The 23824-nt window shown below is 32.8% G+C and overlaps 1 long non-coding RNA gene across 1 annotated transcript; it reads left to right on the top strand.

Moving 5' to 3' along the window:
- Window positions 1-1207: 1207 nt before the first annotated feature.
- LOC126688353 (uncharacterized) lies at window positions 1208-3426 on the top strand. The gene is made up of 3 exons (XR_007644239.2): window positions 1208-1583; window positions 1661-1738; window positions 3319-3426. It is a non-coding gene; the product is annotated as an uncharacterized LOC126688353 (long non-coding RNA).
- The last annotated feature ends 20398 nt before the right edge of the window (window positions 3427-23824 follow it).

The raw sequence follows: 23824 nt of genomic DNA, 5'->3' as shown, positions 1-23824 counted from the left end.
CGTTTAAAACGTTACGAAAAAAATTCAAACGTTTCACCTCTTTAGCAATTTAAGCCAAACTTTCACAAAGATTACGAGACAAATCCGAATATTTCCCTTTTTTTGCGATTGAAGCCAAACGTTTACAAACGTTACGAAACAAAACCAAATGTTTGACCTTTTTAGCGGTTGAAGCCAAATATTTACAAATGTTACGAAACAAATCCAAACATTTGGCATGAATTGCTAAAAATGTGAAACGTTTGGATATTTTTTGTGACGTTTGTAACGTGGCTTAAATAGCTAAAAAGGTGAAACGTTTGGATTGGTTTCGTAACGTTTTAAACGTTTGGCTTAAATCGCTAAAAAGGTGAAACGTTTGGATTGATTTCGTAACGTTTTAAATATTTGTCTTAACTAGCTAGAGAGTTGAAACGTTTGGATTTGTTTCTTATAGTTTAATTTTTTTTGATTTGTTTCATAACGTTTTAAACGTTTGGATTAAATTGCTAAAAAGGGGAAACGTTTGCAATCGCTAAAAAGGTGAAACGTTTGGATTTGTTTTGTAACGTTAGTAAACGTTTGGCTTAAATAGCTAAAAAGGGAAAACGTTTGGATTTATTTGTAACGTTTCAAATGTTTAAATTTGTTTCGTAACGTTTGTAAACGTTTTGATTCAATCGCTAAAGAGGTGAAACGTTTGGATTTGTTTCGTAACGTTTGTAAACTTTTGGCTTAAATGGCTAAAAAGGTGAAATGTTTGGATTTGTTTCGTAACGTTTGTAAACGTTTGGCTTAAATCGCTAAAAAGGTGAAACATTTGCAATCGCTAAAAAGGTGAAACGTTTGGATTTGTTTTGTAACGTTAGTAAATGTTTGGCTTAAATAGCTAAAAAGGTGAAACGCTTGGATTTATTTGTAACGTTTTAAATTTTTGGATTTGTTTCGTAACGTTTGAAAACGTTTGGCTTCAATCGCTAAAAAGAGGAAACGTTTGGATTTGTTTCGTAATGTTTGTAAACATTTCGCTTAAATTGCTAAAAAGGTGAAATGTTTGGATTTGTTTCGTAAAGTTTTAAACATTTGGATTGATTTCGTAACGAAACCAAACGTTTCCCCTTTTTAGCGATTTAAGCCAAATGTTTCACCTCGTTACTGTAATATCCCGTATTTTTTTTATTTTTTTTTTACATATTTTCATTTAATTTAATTTGAGTCGTTCGTTGATTCGGTCGTGATTTGATTCGTGTTCGGTTGTATTACTAAAATTTTGGCCATGTATATTGTTTATTCAAAAACAAATAGGATGAGCCACCAAGCCCATGCATGAAAGCCCATTTATTTTAAGTCCTAATTTTATCCACGTACTGGTGGCCTATTCTTTTGGAAGATGGGCAATTTTTGAAGCCATACACTCATGGTTTATTCTCAAATTGAAAAACAGTAGCAACGTTTTCTTTATTTCCTCTTATTTCCTTCAACTAAAACCATTCTTTTACCCTAATTTCTTTCCACTCTTAAACCAAAATTCGAGCCGTCGCAATTCTCTCTAATCCTTGGAAATAAACTCTAGAAATAACCCTCCTTTTTCATTGTGAAATTCGGTAAGTATAAACATTCACTATTTTCAGTTTTAGTTAAATCGACACCTTCGTATTTTGAATTGTTCTTTTCGTTTTAGCTTTGTTTAGAGAACCGCTTCGTCTCAGCTGTAGTAGACTCGATCCCCTACAATTCTATAGTTTCAGATTCAGATTTGGTACGTTATCTTATCTATTGTAGCCGCTGCCGTTTCATCGTGTTTGAGTTATATTCTCTGTTTTTTGTGATGTATTGTCTCTGCCGATTTTGAGTCTTTGGTTTTATGATTTCTTTGGTTTATTTGCCTAAACTACTTCCTAGAGATTTTTGATTAGTTAAATCAGGTTGATAATTTGTTTAAACGTCTCAGTTGTCTTTGTTGTTCTTTGTCGTTCTTGGAACGATTCTCGCGGCGATGGTTATTGTGTTGTTCTTGGTTGATTACTTTTGGGTTATATGATTTCAAAGTTTGCTGTGATTAGATTCGGAATTTTTGATAATTGCTTAGTATGAAATTTGATGATTGGAGGCTTGAATATTTCTAAATCCTTGGTTCTGTTTGTTATAAGCAATTTACTATGGTTTAAATTTGGTGAAGATGATGGTTGGCGGGTTAGGCTTTATGTGATTGTGATATTGTTTGGTTAAAATGGGCCACTGTTGTTTTTATGTTGCTTTGTAACATTGGTTAATTTGATTTGATATTATTTGAGCTAAAGGGCCATCTACATCACTAAAATATTTGTTATTACACCAATGGGTTATTTATGATTGATTTTAATTAATCACTTCTAATTAATTTTGATTTTTATTTGGGTTTTAGTTCGACTTTTAATTTGGCAATTCAATTATTAATTACGATTTTTAATTACTTTGGATATTATTATTTTAAATTAAGAATTTATATTAATCTTATTATAATTTAAATTATTTTGATTTAAATTATTTATCTTAATTATATGCAATGGGAATTGAATATTATTGTTTAATTATTATTTTGAGATTTTGGCTTAGCGTGCCAATGTGATTATACGTATATTTTTAACTTTTGGTTTTCGTTTCGAGATATAAATTGAAAAAATTGAAAACGATGATTATTTTATAATCTAAATTAATATAATTACTCGGGTAATTATATTTGATTTTAAATATTTTTTTGGTATGTCTTTTTGGCTAAATTACAATTTAGCCCTTAAATATTTTTAAAACTTATTTGATTAAGTTTTTGGTTGTAAATTGGATTACTTGAAGTTAAAGCTATTGGGTTCCGTTTTAAATATTGATTTATTATTTTATCAAGTTGATTCTATAATTATAAACTATTGTTTATAATTGAATATGATTATATCTATTTTATTAAAGTGATTTTTGGGAATTATAAACTCTGACTTATATTTTGATAAAATATTTTGGGTCGGGTTAGACTTGGGTCACCCGACATGTGAGGTAGCTTGGTAGTTATTGGTAACTCGGCTAACCCAGTATTTGAGGAATTGATTTAAGTTATTATTTAAATATTATTTAAGTAATATTTTTCGGATCGGATTTTAAAGCGGAAACCCAATAGAATAGGCTTATTTATTTATCGACTATTGTGTTACTCGATGTGGTTCGTTTCTACCCGGGTCATTTTGTAATTAATTGTCCATTCTGTTTTGGCTATACTTGTGCGAGATTTGGTATTGTGCTAGTCCTATGTGGTGTCTAGTATTCTTAGAGTTATGGGTTGACTGGATTTTAACTTATATATTGTTTTAGACCCGTCGAATGCTCGTGCTTCGGAGTCTACGCATGGTTAGCTGTTTGCCAAGATTCACGTGGATAAGCAAACAGTGAGTTTGTAGTGCTATTTACCGCTTTATTAAGTACCGCATCGTATTTTAATATTATAAATGCATTTTAACTGTTTTTACGGATTATGGATCTGGATTGAAACGAGCTACTCGATAGGCTTGTATCGAGACTGTGTGCACCGGTAAGTACTCTGGGAAACGGCAAACTAAAGTCTTGCTTACGCTGGTATATTTATATGACGAGGATTTGTTCCCGTCCACTCTGGGTTTATCGGTATGCTATGTCATACTTATGCTGGGATCATTTCAATACTGTTTTCCATAATCATATTATATTAGTATAAAAAATGTTTTGATTTAAGGGTTTTAAACTTAATAAATGTAAATAGTATTGCGAACTCATCTCAGTATATCTGACCCCGTTGTTGTCCCAAATTTTCCAGGTTTATAATTTGAAAGCTGGTCCACTCCGATTCTTTTGATTCCTCGGAGGTTTTTATGTTATTAAACTAGTTTCTGTTTTCGAACTCTTAGACCGCAGTAGAACTAGTTATTTATTTCATTTGATATTTCATTTTGGAATTGTCGATATATTCGATTATTTATATTTGGCTTGATTACTCTGGATTACGATATTATTAAATTTAAGGCATGCTGTGGAATATTCAAGATATTTAAGTTATTTATATTAGAACCGTAATATAAATTGCTAGACCTAGGTTGGAGTCTCGGTTGCCCCCGAGCAGTTTCTGCAGGTTTAAATGTTTAATTGATTTTCGCAAGGCTTGCTACGAGTTTTGGTACAACCATACCCATACCCTAGCGCCGGTCACGATTCATGAAATTGGGTCGTGACAAAGTTGGTATCAGAGCTTTGGTTTCAAACCAAGGCCATTGCTTGCTATGTGTTTACTCTGTTTAGTTTGTTATAGATTCATAGGAACTACTGCGGAATTAGGATTCATGTCTTGTCTTTGAAACGTCATCTTTTGATTTTAAAACTTTCTGCCTACACTGATAGGATTGCGTCGTGTCAGTCGGTATTTATGCTTTGATTTGATGCTTTTATTTTATTTTATTGATGTTATTTTCACTTGGATGATTTTAAACTGCTTTTGATTTTTCGGGAAATCTTGCATCGGTAATTTTCTTTGTGTCATACTTGGGTATGATGTTAATTGCCTTATCTTAATGATGTTGCTCTTCACTTGGGTGATATATGTTGGCTGTTATGCTTTAAGAATGTTGTTGACATTAAATTATTTTGTGAGTACTTCTGGTTTTGGCCGAGAGCCTTGATTTTTTTAAAGAATGATATTTGTCAGGGTTTGACACTGTTTTGAGTTTAAACAATTTTTGACCGAAAAATCTTTTTCACGTTTATGAATTACGTTGTTGGCTACCTATTGGTTTAAAATTACCTTAAGGAGATTAATTTTTTCTAACTGGTATTTTGATGCAAAAAGTTAAAAGGGTAGTCTAAACACGACTGTCACGACCCATTTTCATGAATCGCGACCGGCGCTAGGGTATGGGTAATGTAGTACCAAAACCCGTAGCAAGCCTTATGAAAACATATAATTACATATAAACCTGCAGAAAATCCAATGCTCGGGGGCAACCGAGACTTCAGCCTAAATCTAGCAGTTATAATATTCCAAAAATAATAATAACATGCTTTCCAATAAAGTATTTAATCGGCTCACATAAATAATCCATAATAATCGTTTAACAAGCCAGAACAATAATTAATCAGTCAGACCAATCTGACAAAACTAAAATAATAATAATAAAGACTTCTAGTTACTACTGCGGTCTAAGAATAAAACAGTTTGATAGTTTACTAAAATAAATGGAACCTCCGAAGAAAAGTAAATGCGGAGATCACCAGACTCTCTCAGATCATAACCCTGGAAAAATTGAGAAAACAACGGGGTCAGATATACTGATATGAGTTTATACCACTATTTACATTTATCAAGTGGAAAACCTTTAAAACCGTTTAAAACAATTTATATAAACATTATGAATAGTAGTTGGAACCCTAATCCACAAATATTCTAATATATAACTTTATTCCATATAGGCCTGGTCCCGAGAGCTGAGCTACACCGAGTTACCACTGACCACACTTTTACCATATCCATAGTCCCGAGAGCTAAGCTACACCGAGTTACTCTATTGGTCCCGAGAGCTATGCTCACACCGAGTTACCACCACATTTCACATACCTTATCTAGATCAATACCGGTGCGCACGCAGTTCTAATGAAGCCCATTAGATAGCACGTTCCAACTAAGAGCCATAATATAAAAACAGTTCGAAATATATATACAATTTACATTTATATATCAAAATAACAATTTACTTAATAAAGCGGTAAATAGTAAGTACAAACTCACTGCTTGCTAATCCACGTGAAAACTCCTGGCAAGCAACCTAGACTCGGTGCGCCTCAAAAGCACAAACGATCGACGAGTCTAAACAAATATAAACCATTATTAAAAACAGACCCTAACTCTAGAGAGTACTAGACACCACATAAGACTAGCACAAATAACACGTCGGAATAATTCAATCCAGAGCAACACAAAATACCCAACAGGTAATAACGCCCCATTAAAACAAGTCTATTGAGTTCTCGCTTTAAAATCCAATTTACAAATATTATTTAAAATCTTAAAATAATAAATAATTTCCAAATGGTGGGTTAGCCGAGTTACCCATAACTACCAAGCTAACCTCACTTGTCGGGTGACCCAAGTCTAACCCGACTCAATACGTTTATCAAATATAAACCCGAGTTTATATTTATAAAATAATCCAATAAAATAATAATCCATTTTAAAAGCGGAACTCAATAACTTCAATTTCAAGTATCCCCAGTTACAACCCAAAAACTTAATTAAATAAGTCAAATAAAGTTCAGGGACCAAATTGTATTTTAACCAACTAAGGACTAAATGGTACTTTTGCCAATTAGGGACTAAATTGTAATTTAGTCAATTTGATATCCAAAATCAATTTAATTGTTTTTATTTGTATTTAAATCAAAATATAAAATAACTAACCAACGATCCACTTAATTAAGTTATAAAATAAGTTCAGGGGCTAAATTGTAATTTAGCCAATTTTCTTCATATTTGAAAACAAATATAATTACCCGAGTAATTAAATTAAATTATAAAATATTTGACGTAATCAAATTGCCTATTTAAATTTAAACGAGTTCAAGTTATTTTTAAAACTAGTTCAATAGTTAAAGCTAACTTGAAGTATTCCATTGATTTAACAAAACAATTTTTATGATCACAATGACATTTAGCCCTCTCCTTTATTTCAAAAGAATCATTCCCTCCATGCACCCCATATCCACGTGAGCCAAATTGAAAATATCAAACAAAGTGGTGACCAAAGTGGACAATTCACCATCTTCTTCAATAAGCAAAGCCAAGAATCAAACTCCTATACTGTAACCCAAAACCAAACCTTACCAAGCAATCAAACTTACAAACTCTTAACCATTCCACTAAGTAAGATCAAGAAACATAATAATGATCATGTTAAACATGAAAAAGTAATCACAGTAAACAAATTGCAAGCCAACATCACAACGAAGACTTTAAAATTGATTGGATTCGACGACGGCAGAAACTCGATTTCAAAGCAACGAAGAACTCAAACCGTAAACAACACCATCCAATCAACTTAGTTATGAATCTATAATCTTCCCAGACATCTTATATCAAAAGGAAACACAAAATCAAGCCAAAGGAATAAGCAAAGCATCGGCAGAAACTAAGAAAATAAGAAACAGATTACACAAAGCTTTAAAACGGAAACCGTACGGCGATTGAAACGAGATCGATTACGTACCGTTTAGCAAAACCGAGCTAGGGAAACGTAGGTACGTGAGTCTAGAACGTCTGAGATCAAACGGTTTTGATTTCGACCTAGAAACGAATGAGAACGACTCAAATTACGTAATGCCGTTTCAAGGCAGAAATCTGAGATTGAGGAATTATAAAACTAACCGGAACAGCAGAGTTTGGATGATGATTTCGGCTTCGTTTCTCAGCGAATGGACAAACGAAAAACGGCTAGGGCTAGCTTGCAGCGTGATCTAGGTTTTCTGTTTAGAAGTCGCTTTTAAATAACGAGTGGAAGCGGGCCGTAAACGAGGTCGAAAAGGGCCAAACAAAAGGGTCCAAGGGCTGGTGTGATTCCCGAACGGGAATGGCCTTTCAGGCCATGATTCCCGTTCGGGAATGCCTGGTCTCGAACGAGACCAGGCCCAAAAATGAGATTCCCGTTCGGGAATTCCAATTCCCGAACGGGAATGAATGAGTTTTTTTTTTTTTATTTTTTTTTTATTTTGATTTAAAAATAATAATTGGTTAAACCAATGAATCACACCCAAACCAAACAACTCGAACCAAGCCACTAATATCGAAATTACTTCAAAACGACCGGGAAAAATGTCGGAATTTAAATGAAAAAAATGTAAAATTTTACGGGATATTACATTCTCCCCAACTAATTAAAAATTCGTCCTCGAATTTAAATAAAACTATCGACATACCACATAACATAAAGTTACACATCCAGTTAAACAAAATGTACAAAGCCGATAAGAAAACACATCCCCAAGATACCTAGCGTAAATTAGGACAACAAAATATACGAAACTGCACACGACCTCTGTCATTAAATAACAGATCAAAACCAAGAAACCAATCCACTGTCGTTGATGGTATTCCATGTCCAACGGCATACGCACTCGCGTAAGCAAAATTTAACAGGTTGTCCCTCAAAACACTTCAAAACCTTCAGTTGCAAAAACTGAACACACTCAAAGGTCACCAAAGTACTAACACAACTTCCACTAGGCATAACGATAACATAACTCTAGGGCAGTTCAACTAAGATACAACAAGCTCTACTACCCAACACTCGGCTAAAATACTAGGATAATTAAGATCCAATCTCCAATCGCATAACCGACACTGGCTCGCATATTAAGCGATCACAACACACTTATGTACCAAATCCTGTTTCTAGCAGTAGATGCTCCAACTCATAATAACACAATTTATTCAACTGAGAGTCACCATTTTTCTATACCGGAGTGGTTTCCAAAGCCAGCTCGAAACTCATCTATTACAAAATCCTCAATATCAATACATGGTTAAGCGTTAAGCTCAACTATAGTTCTACAACTCCAAACTCTTTTGCCTTAAACAAAACAATAACATTGCAATATAGTTGATAAAATCTATCATTCCTAAACCCTTACTTCCTTTTACTTATAGCATCTCTACTTCAAAATGACCGATAACAAACCCAATAACTTCAGAAAATATTTCGGTTCCAAAACAAACATGATAATAATCATCTAATCCTAACGATTGGTACCAGCTCGATAATACTATTAACTTGTGAATCCACAACACAAAACTCATAACGCAATTCAAAGAAAAGCGAACATCTCTCATGAATACAAAATAAATTTCTATATCAACTATAACAATATCCATCATAATGATTCTTCCAATCACTCAGAAACATAACGCCATGACTACTCTGCACATTGACTGCATCTGACAACATAAAATTTGTCACCCTTACCAAGGGTTCAACAAATGACCCAACGATATCCATTATTACGATAATACCCTCTATAACAAAATCAATCAACCTATTTTAGTTGTCGAAACCTATTAACCGCGATTTCGATTTTTAAATCAACTACCTCATTTAACAAAATCGAATTCAAATCCTCAAAATTATTCAATCAATTGACTACAGCCTCGTATACAACGAGAGATCAATACGATCAGATTGTTAGTTATGCTCAAAACCAATTCCTGTGGGTATAAAATCTTTTAATATCAAATATTTTATACACAAAAGGAATTTCCACTTTGATTAAAAGACTCTACGTCTTACACCTCCTTTTCATTCGAAATCACAATACCCTTACCGTTGAAAAACCATCGGTTTTGCAAACCCTTGAAAAAATTTCAAGACCTCCACATTTAAATCCGAAATTTCCTCTTACTTTCCAATACATTTGCAAATCTATAAAACAGTTCAATTGACAAAAATTTATGTTCTTTTTAATTCAAACTTGCTAATACACTTTTTAATAATTTATACTTAAAAAAAAAAAAAACCAACTGTGGCCGAATTTTCCGTATTCAAAATACACATTGATGTTTCAAGCATCCCAAAATTTTTAAGTCGCTTCTAAATTTTTTTTTTTTCAAACAAAACAAAATTGAAGAAATCGCTCAAGCGAGAAATTTATTATCCCTTTTGAATCAATTTTGACAAAAATTCTCCATTTCCTCAGAAAGATAAAATCAGCAGTGTAAATTTCTTGTTTATAAACATTCCTTATATCAATACACCAAAATTCCTTGGGCAATTTCAAATCTGAAAAGATAAAGTTTCGTTTAAAACAAAAATATAGTGTATATACACACATGGAGCATAATCAACATCCTTAATCCACAAATCCTTAATTATCATGAAGCTTACTATTCTAAAATACACTATACCGCACATAGCACAACTATATCTCGAATCTCAAAATCATTCTTACTCATAACCACAAGATTCTAATTCTACAGACCAATATCTCACAACATAAACGTCCAATACCCATCACCATCATCACAAAGTATTTGTCTAGCTACCTTTCGGTAACAGTTTAAAATCATTTGAAATTCAACAACTTTATAAATAAATATATCACAATGTGACTCGCGAGTTTGTTTCAAAACATCTTCCTCAAAACAATTTATCGATAAAATCCATTTTACATAATTGTGCGACAGGGTGATGACATCTCTCATCCCCAAAGAGTTGTATCCAACCCTAATAATTTCTATGCACGTGATGCATGTACTATTATGCATGTATCAATTATTAATTTATCTTATATTTAGTGAACAAACTCTGTGTTTAATGCAAACCTATTCGTGACATTCCAAAATGCATGTTCATGATATGTCTGGGCACAATTACGTGTTGAAAATATTTCAAATATTTCAGCAAATCAATCTTTGAAATCCATTTCTCAATAAACATTTACTAGACGTTACACTCTGTGAGATGCACTCGATGACCTCAAAATGTTTCTCAAACTTTCCTTACTTGCACCTAGCAACATTCGACACTATACAACAATTCCTCATAATAACTTCATTACAACTCTATTATAAAAAGTATCTAACTAACCTCAATCCAGACTGAGCATATAACCCAAGAAAATAGCACATAAAATATGTCCCTATAAAATTTACCGCCAGCTCCCGCATCGCATCATCAGACTTGATGGAAACACCAGTGTATTAATACATCGATCTATCTTTTCGGTTCAGAGTTTGCAATACCCATCCTAGGATAATCAGAAATCATCAACCAATCCAAAGGAAGTACCTCCCTTGTATTCCTCGATATCGAAACCCAAGGGTTTCGATCCACAAAACAGAAATAGTAAAGCCCCGCGCAACCCAAAACCGAAACAAAAGGGAAACAAGATTAAAAAAAAAATCTTACTCAAAGGTCAAAACTATACATCAAGGTAAGCCAACCATAACCACATGATTAGATCATCTCACGTGCTACACTGCACGAAGAGACAAAACTAACACAATCAACTTAGTCCAACAGACAAGCGAGTTATAAAACACAAATTCTGTTCACAAGATAACAAATCTGTAAATCGCAAACCACGTAACCATGCCATTGAACACAATTAACTCAAGCATACTTAAAACAAATCAGGATATGCCACAACATTTCCTTGAAATCTCATTACAAATTTACCATGTAATTATATCGTCCTTTCATAGTACGCTTCAAAATTCGTTTTAAAATTAAAATAAATACGAAAATTTTCAAATTTTGCTGAGCCCCAAGGTTAAAACAAAATCACATTTTGTAAAAATCTCTTCTTATTAATCAGTTGCTTTAAAACGGATACCCAAGAATTTCAGACAATAAAATTATCGAGCTAGCCGAGTCATTACAACTATCAAGCTCAACTCCTAAATTTGGGTGACCCAAGTCGAACCCCAAAACAATCGTTTATAAAACGTATTTAAAATATTTATAAATCCGGAAAAGTATTTTAATAAAATTTCCATCCCTTCAAATTTTGGGAGCTCAATTTAAACCAACCGCTAAACGGTAATTTAAAACTCAAGTGAGAAATCTTTGATTTCAAACATCTATTCTGTAAATCCCAAAAATTTAAAATGCTGCCATACAACAGCATGATAAAATAACTTCAACGTTAAATTCTTAAAACAATGACTTATCTCATAAAACATCATTTGAAACCATCGCTAGTTAACACCAGACCAAACATAATATTTCAAAATATTTACTGGCAACTCAACCAAAAACCATCTTTTTAAGAATTTAAAATTAAACTTCTCTTATAATTCTATGTCGAAATACAAATCGGATAAAACAGTATTCTCGATAAAAATCTCTAAATCAACATGTGGTCAAACAATGCATGACCATCAAACACGTTTTAAGGTTTAACCCAAAAATCTCTTTAATTGAAAAATAAGGCTAACGTCCAACATACGATCACATTTATCATCAACAATTGAGGCCAAAGCCAAGATGTACTTTATTAACAAGGCAAAAGCAGTTCAACGCATCACGTAAAATAACTGTAACATTACCATAAATTCTAAATCGTTTTAGGCATAAACGACAAGTTTTATCAAACATCATACCCAAGTATGAGTCTTTAGGAAAATTTACCAACCTATGATTTCCCGAGAAATCAAAAGCAATTATAATCACCCAAGTGAAATAATCTCAACATGATAAAACACCGCAATTAACATCCAAGTGAAATAAATTGTCAATCAAAGCATCAATACCAAATAAGGACTGACAGACATCACCTATAGGATGTAGGCTGAAGGTTTGAAAACAAATGATGACGTTTAAAAGACAAGACACGAATCCTAATTCCGCAGTAGTTCCTAAGACACAACAATACTTAACAGAGTAAACACATAGCAAGCAATGGCCTTGGTTTGAAACCAAAGCTCTGATACCAAGTTTGTCACGACCCATTTTCATGAATCGCGACCGGCGCTAGGGTATGGGTAATGTAGTACCAAAACCCGTAGCAAGCCTTATGAAAACATATAATTACATATAAACCTGCAGAAAATCCAATGCTCGGGGGCAACCGAGACTTCAGCCTAAATCTAGCAGTTATAATATTCCAAAAATAATAATAACATGCTTTCCAATAAAGTATTTAATCGGCTCACATAAATAATCCATAGTAATCGTTTAACAAGCCAGAACAATAATTAATCAGTCAGACCAATCTGACAAAACTAAAATAATAATAATAAAGACTTCTAGTTACTACTGCGGTCTAAGAATAAAACAGTTTGATAGTTTACTAAAATAAATGGAACCTCCGAAGAAAAGTAAATGCGGAGATCACCAGACTCTCTCAGATCATAACCCTGGAAAAATTGAGAAAACAACGGGGTCAGATATACTGATATGAGTTTATACCACTATTTACATTTATCAAGTGGAAAACCTTTAAAACCGTTTAAAACAATTTATATAAACATTATGAATAGTAGTTGGAACCCTAATCCAAAAATATTCTAATATATAACTTTAATCCATATAGGCCTGGTCCCGAGAGCTGAGCTACACCGAGTTACCACTGACCACACTTTTACCATATCCAGAGTCCCGAGAGCTAAGCTACACCGAGTTACTCTATTGGTCCCGAGAGCTATGCTCACACCGAGTTACCACCACATTTCACATACCTTATCTAGATCAATACCGGTGCGCACGCAGTTCTAATGAAGCCCATTAGATAGCACGTTCCAACTAAGAGCCATAATATAAAAACAGTTCGAAATATATATACAATTTACATTTATATATCAAAATAACAATTTACTTAATAAAGCGGTAAATAGTAAGTACAAACTCACTGCTTGCTAATCCACGTGAAAACTCCTGGCAAGCAACCTAGACTCGGTGCGCCTCAAAAGCACAAACGATCGACGAGTCTAAACAAATATAAACCATTATTAAAAACAGACCCTAACTCTAGAGAGTACTAGACACCACATAAGACTAGCACAAATAACACGTCGGAATAATTCAATCCAGAGCAACACAAAATACCCAACAGGTAATAACGCCCCATTAAAACAAGTCTATTGAGTTCTCGCTTTAAAATCCAATTTACAAATATTATTTAAAATCTTAAAATAATAAATAATTTCCAAATGGTGGGTTAGCCGAGTTACCCATAACTACCAAGCTAACCTCACTTGTCGGGTGACCCAAGTCTAACCCGACTCAATACGTTTATCAAATATAAACCCGAGTTTATATTTATAAAATAATCCAATAAAATAATAATCCATTTTAAAAGCGGAACTCAATAACTTCAATTTCAAGTATCCCCAGTTACAACCCAAAAACTTAATTAAATAAGTCAAATAAAGTTCAGGGACCAAATTGTATTTTAACCAACTAAGGACTAAATGGTACTTTTGCCAATTAGGGACTAAATTGTAATTTAGTCAATTTGATATCCAAAATCAATTTAATTGTTTTTATTTGTATTTAAATCAAAATATAAAATAACTAACCAACGATCCACTTAATTAAGTTATAAAATAAGTTCAGGGGCTAAATTGTAATTTAGCCAATTTTCTTGATATTTGAAAACAAATATAATTACCCGAGTAATTAAATTAAATTATAAAATATTTGACGTAATCAAATTGCCTATTTAAATTTAAACGAGTTCAAGTTATTTTTAAAACTAGTTCAATAGTTAAAGCTAACTTGAAGTATTCCATTGATTTAACAAAACAATTTTTATGATCACAATGACATTTAGCCCTCTCCTTTATTTCAAAAGAATCATTCCCTCCATGCACCCCATATCCACGTGAGCCAAATTGAAAATATCAAACAAAGTGGTGACCAAAGTGGACAATTCACCATCTTCTTCAATAAGCAAAGCCAAGAATCAAACTCCTATACTGTAACCCAAAACCAAACCTTACCAAGCAATCAAACTTACAAACTCTTAACCATTCCACTAAGTAAGATCAAGAAACATAATAATGATCATGTTAAACATGAAAAAGTAATCACAGTAAACAAATTGCAAGCCAACATCACAACGAAGACTTTAAAATTGATTGGATTCGACGACGGCAGAAACTCGATTTCAAAGCAACGAAGAACTCAAACCGTAAACAACACCATCCAATCAACTTAGTTATGAATCTATAATCTTCCCAGACATCTTATATCAAAAGGAAACACAAAATCAAGCCAAAGGAATAAGCAAAGCATCGGCAAAAACTAAGAAAATAAGAAACAGATTACACAAAGCTTTAAAACGGAAACCGTACGGCGATTGAAACGAGATCGATTACGTACCGTTTAGCAAAACCGAGCTAGGGAAACGTAGGTACGTGAGTCTAGAACGTCTGAGATCAAACGGTTTTGATTTCGACCTAGAAACGAATGAGAACGACTCAAATTACGTAATGCCGTTTCAAGGCAGAAATCTGAGATTGAGGAATTATAAAACTAACCGGAACAGCAGAGTTTGGATGATGATTTCGGCTTCGTTTCTCAGCGAATGGACAAACGAAAAACGGCTAGGGCTAGCTTGCAGCGTGATCTAGGTTTTCTGTTTAGAAGTCGCTTTTAAATAACGAGTGGAAGCGGGCCGTAAACGAGGTCGAAAAGGGCCAAACAAAAGGGTCCAAGGGCTGGTGTGATTCCCGAACGGGAATGGCCTTTCAGGCCATGATTCCCGTTCGGGAATGCCTGGTCTCGAACGAGACCAGGCCCAAAAATGAGATTCCCGTTCGGGAATTCCAATTCCCGAACGGGAATGAATGAGTTTTATTTTTTTTTTATTTTTTTTTATTTTGATTTAAAAAAAATAATTGGTTAAACCAATAAATCACACCCAAACCAAACAACTCGAACCAAGCCACTAATATCGAAATTACTTCAAAACGACCGGGAAAAATGTCGGAATTTAAATGAAAAAAATGTAAAATTTTACGGGATATTACAACGACACCATAAAATATTATTTTCAGTATCTGCCAGTAAAAATGAAATTCATATATTTCAAAAATTGTGTATTTGACTAAAAATTGAAAAAAGGTTGTTCTTTTGATATAAAATGAATCTCTCTTATTTTAAAAATTTAAGTGCTACATCTGAATCGTTGTTTCAAAAACGACGGTTTCCGAAATAAAATTATGTTAAAAAGAAATACCATTTTTACATTTTAATTTTACATTTGTGATTTTACCATTTGTAGTTTTTCAGTACTTTGGTGTTGTTGGTCATGACTGCGAATTGCTAATTTTGAATGAAATTGTGTTTCTGAAAAGATTGTTAAAAAATAATTGTTTTTCACTTGGGCGATGAGTCTGATGTTGTTATTATTTTGAAAATATTAAGATTTGTTTTGAAATGTGTTTTCCGGACTTGAGAATGTTTGTATATTTTTTTTTTTTTACAAATGGTTATTAGGGGTTTGACTTGGGTCACCCAAATTGGGAGTTGAACTTGGAAGTGGTAATCACTCGGCTAACTCGGCGATTTTATTTTGAGGCGTTGGGAACAATTATATCTAGTGTTTTATAAAAGAGGTTTTCTGGAAAATGAATTTTAACATTGTGGGCTCGACATAAACTTGAAACCTATTTTGTAAATACTATCTTTTTGAAATTGGTTTTAATGCGTACTTTTGATCAGTATCACAATTCGTTTTATTCCGAGTTGAACGTTTTGAACATATTATTACACGATTTAATGTTTAATCGTTGTTGGACTATTTAAGATTACTGCCATGTTGGTAGAAATTCGTGGATCATATAAGATGTTGCATGTTTAACCTTTTGAAATTATTTTGGTTATCTACCCTAATGAGTAATTATTTTACTGTAAGATGCTTTAGTGCTTTTCGATTGTGTAATTAATTCTTGATATATATTACTATGTTATTATTATTGTATCTCGTGTTTGATTAAGTTAAGCCATATCAGTTTTAACCTCGTTAACCTCATTGTGTGGAGTAGCACGTGAGAGTATTCCTCGCTAGATTTCTTTAGCTTAATTTTGGTATTGGTGTCGATGTGCGATTCGAACCTTTGTTTTCTTTTACCCTGCGATTAGTTTTGATGTTATAATTGTTTTAACCGGATATAGCATTTGACCTTGGAAATCGAAGTAATTAATTTTCTTATCATTAAATTTGAGGAACGATTCTCAAGAGCTGTTTGCAGATTCGAATTCTGAATCTGTCCTGGTTAGAGGAAGGCGATATGAGTTATATTACTCAGCATCGGTGGAATAATTTTTCTCGTGAGTGTTTACCTCGTGCGTGGAAATTTCGAGCGTTATGCATTTTTACGTCAGGCTCGTTTGTGATAAATTGTAGTATCAAAATCTTACTGCTTTTGGCATTCTGGAAAAGAATGTGGAAACTGTTTTAGAGGTTGATCAGTGTAGTAATGTACTGGTGTTCTCTTTAAGTAGATAGGTGATATACCAAAACTGATAATGGAGCTGTGAAGGCGGTCGTGTTGCTTTGTTGTCTTTGGAAAATTTTCAATTTATTCGAGGTGGAATTCGTTGCTAGGTAAAATTTTAGTTCCATTGTTGATGTGAGAGAATTCATTAATGACAATTCTGATTGGTGGACTAAGATAATGGAGGTGGAATATATATCAAGATGGACGAGTGCATGTCACACAGAGTGTAATGTCTAGAAAATATTTCGAACAAAAAAATTGATTTCAAATATTAACTTGTTAAAGAAATTGAAATGTTTCTGTCACGTAATTGTGCCCAGACATGTCATGAACATGCATTTGAAATGCCACGAATAGGAAACTGCACTGTGTATGTTCACTAAATAAAAAGAGAAATTAATAATTGATACATGCATAATAGTACATGCATCACGTGCATAGAAATTATTAGGGTTGAATGCAACTCTTTGGGGATGAGAGCTATCATCACCCTGGCGCACAATTATGTAAAATAAATTTTACTAGTGAAACTTTTCAAGAAAAATGTTTTGTTATAAACTCGCGAGTTACATTGTGAAAATGGTGTTTAAAAAGTTGATAAATTTCAAACGATTTTAAAAAATTTATCTGGTTGGTGTCTAGACAAATACTCTGTAATGACGGTGGTGATTTAAGAGAATGCATTGTAAAAATTTATTCTATATTGTTGGAGTATCAGCGTTTGGTAAATGGGAGCTATGGTTATAAGTTGCACTCGAGGTTTAGTTGTGGTAGGTGCGGAAAAATATTGAGTTCGGATTAACGAATTGTGTGAGCATAGAGTATGTTATTGAGGATTTATGATTTAAGAAATTTGGTTATGCTCTGTGTGTGTTAATAAAAAATTTAAAGGAAATTTTATTTTTATAGATTCGATTTCTATTTAAAAAGCTTTGATACCGGTGTGAAAATTATTTCGTAAACGAAAGATCCTTATTTGCGAAAATTTTATCTTTTTGGAGAAAGTTATGAAATTTTGTCAAATATTGATTTATAGGCGGATAATAATTTTTTTTCTAAAAGAACGATTTTTTTTAAATCGTGAATTTATTGTAAAAGAAGGTTCGGTTATGATTTCAAATTGAGAGTGTTTTATTATGTTGATGCGTTTATGAATCTACAAGATTTTTCAAGAGTTAATTATTTTCGATTGAAAATGAAGTAATTTCAAATTAAGGCGGATGGTGTTATTATATATTTGTGTTTGCAGAAAACGTTTTTCTGTAAAAAAAATTGTTTTGAGCATAACCAATAAACCGATTAATTGCGTTTTGATCTAAATGATCTTCTGTAGGATTCGAGCTTATACTGATTGATAAGAATTTTGTGAGGATGAAAAATTTGGTGGTCAGAATATTAAGTTAGGTGTTCCTTAGAATTTTATGTGTTTCTTACGTCTTGATCCACGAAGTTGATGGTATTGTTGAGCTGACCTTAGTTGGTTTAACCGAGACGATCCTACTGATGTCTAATTTTCAGCCGTTATTTTGTGAAAGCATATTTGATCAGGATGACATTTTGATTTACTGTTAAGTTTTCTCATATGAGGTATTTGGTGTTGTGACCACTATAAGAGATATAGTGTATGGGCGCTAAGGAATGTAAAATTATTTTCAGTTGAGAGTGTGTGTAGGTTTTCGGTAGTAGCATTGTAGTTTGGCTTAATAATATTGCAATTTGAATTTTGGATTGTTCCTACACTGATAGTGTTGCTTGATAGTCCTTGAGACTTGAGCTTGTTATTTTGAAGAAAAAAAATTCCTCGTATACCGTATCGTTTATTCCCGATTGAAAATTAAATTTCTAATTTGTTCACACCTGGTGTTTGAGAAGTCGTTTGAAATAGCAAATTGTTGGACTAAGAATTTTTCACATATGCGTGTGGTGATCATTCGAATTTTCGACTCAGTTTTAAATTTGAAATCTTACTTCTATAAGTTGGGGAAAATGTCCGTAAAATTATTTTTAGCGTGTTTTTAGTTATATTATGTTTTGTTTCGATTTGACTCTCCTCAGTCTTTTTCGTGGTAGAATTATCTTTTGGTGAGAGTTTTGTTTAAATCTTTTGAGATTGCAGTTTTTTTTTTGCCTAAGTTGAGTTATGCGGTTTTTATTTTGTTTCCATTAGGTTATCACTTGGTCATAAAGTGATTTTGGGAATTGGAATTAATATGCGTAGTTGCCTCTTTCGATCTGTTGAGAACGCGTTGCTCCGTATTTTTGAGTTACTTTTTTTTTGCGTGTTATAATTGATTTTATATGACTTTGGTTTTTGTGATAAATTCGAGGACGAATTTTTAATAAGTTGGGGAGAATGTAATATCCCGTATTTTTTTTATTTTTTTTTTACATATTTTCATTTAATTTAATTTGAGTCGTTCGTTGATTCGGTCGTGATTTGATTCGTGTTCGGTTGTATTACTAAAATTTTGGCCATGTATATTGTTTATTCAAAAACAAATAGGATGAGCCACCAAGCCCATGCATGAAAGCCCATTTATTTTAAGTCCTAATTTTATCCACGTACTGGTGGCCTATTTTTTGGAAGATGAGCAATTTTTGAAGCCATACACTCATGGTTTATTCTCAAATTGAAAAACAGTAGCAACGTTTTCTTTATTTCTTCTTATTTCCTTCAACTAAAACCATTCTTTTACCCTAATTTCTTTCCACTCTTAAACCAAAATTCGAGCCGTCGCAATTCTCTCTAATCCTTGGAAATAAACTCTAGAAATAACCCTCCTTTTTCATTGTGAAATTCGGTAAGTATAAACATTCACTATTTTCAGTTTTAGTTAAATCGACACCTTCGTATTTTGAATTGTTCTTTTCGTTTTCGCTTTGTTTAGAGAACCGCTTCGTCTCAGTTGTAGTAGACTCGATCCCCTACAATTCTATAGTTTCAGATTCAGATTTGGTACGTTATCTTATCTATTATAGCCGCTGCCGTTTCATCGTGTTTGAGTTATATTCTCTGTTTTTTGTGATGTATTGTCTCTGCCGATTTTGAGTCTTTGGTTTTATGATTTCTTTGGTTTATTTGCCTAAACTACTTCCTAGAGATTTTTGATTAGTTAAATCAGGTTGATAATTTGTTTAAACGTCTCAGTTGTCTTTGTTGTTCTATGTCGTTCTTGGAACGATTCTCGCGGCGATGGTTATTGTGTTGTTCTTGGTTGATTACTTTTGGGTTATATGATTTCAAAGTTTGCTGTGATTAGATTCGGAATTTTTGATAATTGCTTAGTATGAATTTGATGATTGGAGGCTTGAATATTTCTAAATCCTTGGTTCTGTTTGTTATAAGCAATTTACTATGGTTTAAATTTGGTGAAGATGATGGTTGGCGGGTTAGGCTTTATGTGATTGTGATATTGTTTGGTTAAAATGGGCCACTGTTGTTTTTATGTTGCTTTGTAACATTGGTTAATTTGATTTGATATTATTTGAGCTAAAGGGCCATCTACATCACTAAAATATTTGTTATTACACCAATGGGTTATTTATGATTGATTTTAATTAATCACTTCTAATTAATTTTGATTTTTATTTGGGTTTTAGTTCGACTTTTAATTTGGCAATTCAATTATTAATTACGATTTTTAATTACTTTGGATATTATTATTTTAAATTAAGAATTTATATTAATCTTATTATAATTTAAATTATTTTGATTTAAATTATTTATCTTAATTATATTCAATGGGAATTGAATATTATTGTTTAATTATTATTTTGAGATTTTGGCTTAGCGTGCCAATGTGATTATACGTATATTTTTAACTTTTGATTTTCGTTTCGAGATATAAATTGAAAAAATTGAAAACGATGATTATTTTATAATCTAAATCAATATAATTACTCGGGTAATTATATTTGATTTTAAATATTTTTTTGGTATGTCTTTTTGGCTAAATTATAATTTAGCCCTTAAATATTTTTAAAACTTATTTGATTAAGTTTTTGGTTGTAAATTGGATTACTTGAAGTTAAAGCTATTGGGTTCCGTTTTAAATATTGATTTATTATTTTATCAAGTTGATTCTATAATTATAAACTATGGTATATAATTGAATATGATTATATCTATTTTATTAAAGTGATTTTTGGGAATTATAAACTCTGACTTATATTTTGATAAAATATTTTGGGTCGGGTTAGACTTGGGTCACCCGACATGTGAGGTAGCTTGGTAGTTATTGGTAACTCGGCTAACCCAGTATTTGAGGAATTGATTTAAGTTATTATTTAAATATTATTTAAGTAATATTTTTCGGATCGGATTTTAAAGCGGAAACCCAATAGAATTGGCTTATTTATTTATCGACTATTGTGTTACTCGATGTGGTTCGTTTCTACCCGGGTCATTTTGTAATTAATTGTCCATTCTGTTTTGGCTATACTTGTGCGAGATTTGGTATTGTGCTAGTCCTATGTGGTGTCTAGTATTCTTAGAGTTAGGGGTTGATTGGATTTTAACTTATATATTGTTTTAGACCCGTCGAATGCTCGTGCTTCGGAGTCTACGCATGGTTAGCTGTTTGCCAAGATTCACGTGGATAAGCAAACAGTGAGTTTGTAGTGCTATTTACCGCTTTATTAAGTACCGCATCGTATTTTAATATTATAAATGCATTTGAACTGTTTTTACGGATTATGGATCTGGATTGAAACGAGCTACTCGATAGGCTTGTATCGAGACTGTGTGCACCGGTAAGTACTCTGGGAAACGGCAAACTAAAGTCTTGCTTACGCTGGTATATTTATATGACGAGGATTTGTTCCCGTCCACTCTGGGTTTATCGGTATGCTATGTCATACTTACGCTGGGATCATTTCAATACTGTTTTCCATAATCATATTATATTAGTATAAAAAATGTTTTGATTTAAGGGTTTTAAACTTAATAAATGTAAATAGTATTGCGAACTCATCTCAGTATATCTGACCCCGTTGTTGTCCCAAATTTTCCAGGTTTATAATTTGAAAGCTGGTCCACTCCGATTCTTTTGATTCCTCGGAGGTTTTTATGTTATTAAACTAGTTTCTGTTTTCGAACTCTTAGACCGCAGTAGAACTAGTTATTTATTTCATTTGATATTTCACTTTGGAATTGTCGATATATTCGATTATTTATATTTGGCATGATTACTCTAGATTACGATATTATTAAATTTAAGGCATGCTGTGGAATATTCAAGATATTTAAGTTATTTATATTAGAACCGTAATATAAATTGCTAGACCTAGGTTGGAGTCTCGGTTGCCCCCGAGCAGTTTCTGCAGGTTTAAATGTTTAATTGATTTTCGCAAGGCTTGCTACGGGTTTTGGTACAACCATACCCATACCCTAGCGCCGGTCACGATTCATGAAATTGGGTCGTGACAGTTACGAAACCAATCCAAACGTTTAAAACGTTTCGAAACAAATCCAAACATTTCACCTTTTTAGCGATTTATGCCAATGTAATATCCCATAAAAATCCATAAAATTTCCGATGAGTTTCCGATTGCGTTTTAGGAATTTTTTTTAAGTTTCGTGGTTCGGTTCGGTTTAGGTTCGATTTTAAAAAAAATCCATTAAGGTGTGGTTCAACCAAGTGGTTGAACCACTTGCGGGTAACTCAGGTCTCGAACGAGAACTAAGGTTCATGAACAAGTTCTCGTTCGAGAACTTGTAGGTTCTCGTTCGAGAACTTGTAGGTTCTCGTTCGAGAACCTTTAAAATTAGCTGGTCTCGTTCGAGACCAGCTCTTCTATTCGGGGGGGGGGGGGGGGGGCAGTTTGGCCTTCGTTTTTAACCTAATCTCTCCCTATATTTACGTTATTTTTCAACCCTAATTCGTTCCCCATTCTTCAAACAATCCATATCCGTCATTCCCTTGCGTTTTCTCTAAAGAATCGCTGTCGAAAATCCCTTCCGAAGTTAACAGAAAATCAGTAAGTTTATCCTTCACAATTTCAACTTTTAGCTTTTGAACGACTTTCAGTTAATCGATTCGTTCTTGTTCGTTTCTATATCGAAATCAAAACCGTTTGATCTCAGACGTTCTAGAATCATGTACCTACGATTCTCAATCTCGTTTTCGCAAAACGGTACGCTATCGATCTCGTTTCAATCGCCGTACTGTTTCCGTTTTAAGTTTGTAAAATCTGTTTTCATATAAAATTCATTACTGCCGATTTTTTTTCAATGTCCTAGGCTATGATTATGATTGTTTAAGGTTATATAGCATCCTTGTTTGTTGGGTTAGCAAAATTGATTGATTTATGTCATGACCGTTGTATCAAATTGCCGTTTGGTTCTTCGTCGAATTCACGAAGGTTTTGCCGATTAGTTCTTGCTTTTGTTTGGATTGTTATTAAGTTATTGTTTGATTATTGTTGTTGGGTTGAATTAGGAAGCTTTGATTCCATGAAAGGTTGAGTTTATAGTTGTGTAATGGAGTTATGGTGGCGGGGATTTGAATCCTTGTTTAAAATGGAGAAGATGGCAAATTAGCCACTATGGCCACCATATTGTTTTTCTTAAAACAAGTTAATGCTTATGGTTATTATAAACTGATTTTTTTTAAAATTATAACCCTTAAATCTCGATTTGATTTAAAATTAGTAAAGTGTAAATAATAAGTCTTTTAATAATTTAAGTTGATATAATTACTCGGGTAATTATATTTGTTTCCGAATATCAAAGTGGCTAAATTACAATTTAGCCCTTGAACATATTTTTAACTTATTAAGTTGTTGGCTATAACATTATATTCCATTTTTAATTATAATAACTATATTATATTTCGAATATCTAATTGGCATGAAATTGGCTAA

The sequence above is a fragment of the Mercurialis annua genome, linkage group LG6, assembly GCF_937616625.2.
Source record: "Mercurialis annua linkage group LG6, ddMerAnnu1.2, whole genome shotgun sequence".
NCBI classification, from domain to species: Eukaryota; Viridiplantae; Streptophyta; class Magnoliopsida; order Malpighiales; family Euphorbiaceae; genus Mercurialis; species Mercurialis annua.
The sequence above is the reverse complement of the archived record's forward strand: the minus strand, read 5'-3'. Positions and strand labels throughout refer to the sequence as shown.